Below are 5,027 nucleotides of genomic sequence, written 5' to 3'. Positions count from 1 at the left end.
ACCTTGTTTCAAAGTAAAGAATACAAAATGTGGCTGGGGGTGTAACTTGGAGGTAGAATGCTGCTGGGTTCCATCTCCACTACCACCAAAAAAAAAAAAAAAACCTTTAATTAAAGGTAGCTTTTAAATTATTTTCTACAATATAATTAAGTACCATGCTCTTCATACTCTTTTTGATTTTAAAATTTACAGATTATAAATTTGTATATTTACACAGCTTTCTTAATTTTATTGGTACATAAAAGGCATACATCATAATTAAGTCCATAAAGATGGTGAATTACATGTACACAGCACTTGGTGGGCTTTCTTCTACCTCCCTCCCACTTCCCTCTTTCTCATTCATAATATTAAGATTGACATTGGTGTTCTTACATGTGTACATAATTTCAATACAAGTGTTTGCTTCATTAATTCTCTCCCTCCACCTTCCCCTAGACCACCTGCCTAGTTTCACTGGAGTTTCTCTAAATGTTCTCTTGTATCCCAATTACTCTCTAGCTTCTGCATATGAAAGAAAAGATACTACCCTTCACTCTCTGGAACTGGATAATCTATCATTTATCATAATGATCTCCAGGTTCATGGATTTTCCTGCAAATGACCTAATTTTGTTCTTAATTGTTGAATAAAGTTTTATTGTGTGCATATATCCCATAATTTTGTGATCCATCAGTTGATGGAAACCTGGGTTGGTTGGATGATTTGATTATTATGAATTGTGCTGCCATAAACATGGATATGCATGTATTACTCTAATATTCTGATTTTAGTCCCTTTGGGAAGATATTCAGGAGTGGTATAGCTGGATCATATGGTGAAGCTATTCACAGTTTTCTGAGGAATCTCCACACTGATCTCCATAATGGTTGCACTAATTTGCAGTCTCATCAACACTGTAGAAGAGTTTCTATTTGCTCATATCTTTGCCAGCATTATTTTTGTTTGACTTCTTGATGATTATCATTCTAATTGGAGTTAGATGTTTGAATGAATGTAGTTGAGTACTTTATCTTCTCTACTATGGTGATAACTACTTGACTTTACTTTTTTTCATAACAGAAAATTGTCAGCTGCAATGGGGGGTTTGTGTAATTTCTCTTCTGTCCATTTTTAGTAGTGCGATGGTAAGGCAAAGAAATAAGAAAGAAAAGTCCCAGTGGAAGCAGTAATAATAAATATTATAGTTTACTGTTCACAGTGTGCCAAAAACTCTTTTAAGGACTTTACATGCAATTAACTAATTTAACTTTTGCAACAGTACTAGGAAATTAGTGAAATTATTATCTCTTGTACAAGTAAGAAAAGAAAGGTATGATTGAGTTTAGTAACTGACTTGGGCATTAAAGTTAGAAAAGGGCAGGATTAAGTTTTCTTTAGAAGGCACTAGTTGGCTGTGCTTTCTCTTGTGAAATTTCATTAGGTTTTCTAATTTCATTTTCCCTCACCTTGCTGGGAGATCTATTACCTTCATGAGGCTATAGTCCTAAGCACCAAACCAATATACTAGTTTTGAATTTACTTCATAATTTTATCATCAGAAAGAGTCAATCCTGTTTTTGGTATCTATTTCACTCATTTTTATTTTCTTTTATTGGCAATGGAGATTGAACCCAGGGGGGCATTCTGCCTCTGAGCTACACCTTCAGCCATATTTTACTTTTTTTTTTTTTTTTCGAGTCTGGGGATGGAACCCAGGGGCATTTGACCTCCGAACTACACCCCTGCCCTGTTTTTTATTCTTTATTTTGAAACCGAGTCTCACTGAGTTACAGAGGGCCTCACTAAGTAGCTGAGGCTGTCTGTGAACCACAATCCTCCAGGTCTCTTCAAATGGGGTCTCACTAGGTTGCTAAGAGTCTTGCTACATTGCTGAGACTCACTAAGAACCTGCTATCCTCCTGTCTCAGCCTCCCCAGTACTGCGATTACAGGTATGCACCACCATACCTGGCTTCAGTTAGTTCCTCAAATAGCTACTTAATTTCTCATGTTCCAAAAAAAGAAAAACACAAGATCTTACTACTTTCACCCATATTTACTACCATTAATTGAATCCTTAGTCTTGGGTTATCCTAAAACCTGTTTGTGAGGAGGTAGGATTTAATAATCCTCCTCTCTTTTTTGCTGGAGAATCTCCTACTTCCTTGTTTTAGTTTTACAATATTATGTTTTAGGGTTTATGTATTATGAGGTTTCCTTTCAATGATTAGATTCTGCTGACAATGAATATTTTCTGGCAGAATTTGGTAAGAAGTATTTGTTACTATTGAAAAAATACCTTAATTTTTTTTGAAATGTCTGTGATATCCCAGCAACCACTTTCTGATACTTTTATTAAATTTTTCTTTCAGAGGCAAGTCAGGTTTTTATTTGATTTTTTACTTCTCAGCAATATTCCAAAGGGCCTAAGATTTTTATTTTGTTTTATTTTATTGACATGTACTAGAGCCATAAAAAACTACAATGCTTTATAGACATGTAAAGCACAGTAGTGACACTACCTTTATTTTCTACTTCAATTGATGTTTTAAAAGAAATAGAAGAGGTTTCCAACAGTCTTTTTTCATCCTCTCAAGTTGCCTTTTTAGTTTGTTTCTCTTTTCCTATTTTCACAAGGGCCTTTTGAAATAATATTTTCCACAGTGTGGAAATGGTCTCTGATAGCCTAATTGACACTTCTCTAGGGGGTTACTGTTCTTGGAATACAGCCTAGAGATTATTAAACTAACAAATAAAACATTTTAAGATGTACCATAAATTTCTGGCCCCAAGCCCAGTAGCACTTGTAGTGTTTTGGTCCATGCTGTCTCTCTAAAGGACAGGTAAGAGGATTGCTCCAAGCAGAGGGAAATTGTGTTACCCAGTCAGTTTGTTTTGTTTGTTCTGTTTTCCTCTGTCACTAGGAGCACAAAATCCAGTCTCTCAATCCAGTCGCAACTTCAATATGAATGCTTTTCAGCTAGTATTAGTTCTTAGCCTGAAGACTTTGATTAAATGCCTAGTACATAGATTAGAAAATTCTGACATATTGTATGTAAAAGTCCATTTCTCATTCTCTTCTTTAAATCTCAAGTATCACAAGCATATATTTTACATATGTTTTATAGAAGAAATAATAACAGATCCTAAGGGCTTCATATGAATTAGCAAGTGGAAAACTTTTAGTCTCTTTCTTCTCAATTACCTTCTTCACATTTTTTATAAAATCATACCTTAGCTTTAAGCTGGGGGAAAAAATAAACTTCCAACTTGACCTATTTTTTAAGTATATATATTTTTTTTTACAAAGTAGCAGTCCAAATATCACAGGTCTGTCTAAAGTGTCCTGATCCCTCCAGAAAGTGAAATGATTCTTTAGGCCTCTCACAGGGCTTTGCTAAGATTCCTTTATAGTAATTCTTTCATTCAATCAGAATCACCTAGAATATATTATCCTAATATTGTCTCAGTTACTTTAATTATGCATCTAATCCTTTTCATGAGTTCTCCACACTGTAAAAAACAGATCTATTATGAAAGTGAAACAAAGAAGAGTATCATTACCGATAAGGACAATAAATTCACTTATCATGAATATACTGTGAAGATTAACCTCCACAACTACTCCATCAGGCAAAACTAAGAAACTGAAAGAAATAAAGAACTTTATTTGAGGTCTTAGGAATTGCAACTCAAGAAAAACAGTTTCAGAAAGTTCTGAAGCATTGTTCTGTGGAAGGCAGAAAAAGCATGAGCTGATGTCCTTTAAAATTGCTTCTTGGGCCTCTGGGCACAAAGTCGTTGTCCCATCTCTTAGAGCCTTCCAGATGCCCGTGATCAATGAATGGGAAGAACCAGTTCACATTTCAGGCAGCAGCTGGGATCCTGTATCCTTCCGGCTTCTATAAGGGCCTCCAACTCCATTTGGATAATTTTTCTGCTTTTGTTTTTGTAATCTTGCTTTCATAGCATTTTTCTTTTAGTTTTAAGTAACTCTGTCATGAGGCAGATGATATTATCAGCTGACTTTACCTATAAAAATACTGAATCCTCTCTTTTCCTTTGGCGCACCACAGAAGATCCTGATGTCGTCATGGGCCGCAGCCCCTCCTGGTGCTACTGGTATTGTAAAACCAAGCCATACCCAGAGCCTTGCTTCTGCCGAGGTGTCCCTGATGCCAAAATTCACATCTTTGACCTTGGACATAAAAAGGCAAAAGTGGATGAGTTCCCACTCTGTGGCCACATGGTATCAGATGAATATGAGCAGCTCTCCTCTGAAGCCTTGGAGGCTGCACGTATATGTGCCAACAAGTACATGGTAAACAGTTGTGGCAAAGATGGCTTTCATATTAGAGTTCGGCTGCACCCTTTCCATGTCATTCGCATCAACAAGATGTAGTCTTGTGCTGGAGCTGACAAGCTTCAGACAGTTATGTAGGGTGCCTTTGGGAAACCCCAGGGCAGTGGCAAGGGTTCATATTGGCCAAGTCATCATGTCCATCTGCACCAAGCTGCAGAAAAAGGAACATGTGATCGAGGCCCTTCGCAGGGCCAAGTTCAAGTTCCCTGGCCTCCAGAAGATCCACATCTCCAAAAAGTGGAGATTTACCAAGTTTAATGCTAATGAATTTGAAGACATGGTGGCTGAAATGTGACTATCCCTGATGGGTGTGGTGTCAAATACATCCCCGACTGTGGTCCCCTGGACAAGTAGCGAGCCCTACACTCCTGAGAGCTTCCACTGTGTTATCTCCTCCTTAATCACTTACCAATAAATCTTGTGTTGTACCTACCTAAAAAAAAAAAAAAAAAAAAAAAACTGAATTCTAGAGAGATTCAATAACCTGTCAAAGCCCATCAACCTATACATTTACTTAGAAAACTGTGAAGCTAGAATTCCAAACCAGGCAAACTTGGTTCTGTGTATCAAATATGTTTTTAATACCAGAGTCAGTACTAGAGACATGTTTAGTCAATATAAAGTATATTGTAGGCAATATATTTTCTCCAGTTTTTGTTTGATAACACTAAATTGTATATTAT

The 5,027-nt window shown here is 36.6% G+C and overlaps 1 pseudogene across 1 annotated transcript; it reads left to right on the top strand.

Annotated features, from left to right (window-relative positions):
• Positions 1 to 4,074: 4,074 nt before the first annotated feature.
• On the top strand, positions 4,075 to 4,716 carry LOC308270451 (large ribosomal subunit protein uL16-like; annotated as a pseudogene). The gene has a single exon. The product of its transcript is annotated as a large ribosomal subunit protein uL16-like (transcript).
• Positions 4,717 to 5,027: the final 311 nt, after the last annotated feature.

This window comes from Muscardinus avellanarius, assembly GCF_963383645.1.
Source record: "Muscardinus avellanarius genome assembly, chromosome: 11".
Classification (NCBI taxonomy): domain Eukaryota; kingdom Metazoa; phylum Chordata; class Mammalia; order Rodentia; family Gliridae; genus Muscardinus; species Muscardinus avellanarius.
Note: the sequence above shows the minus strand (reverse complement) of the source record. Positions and strands in the feature narration are given on the sequence as shown.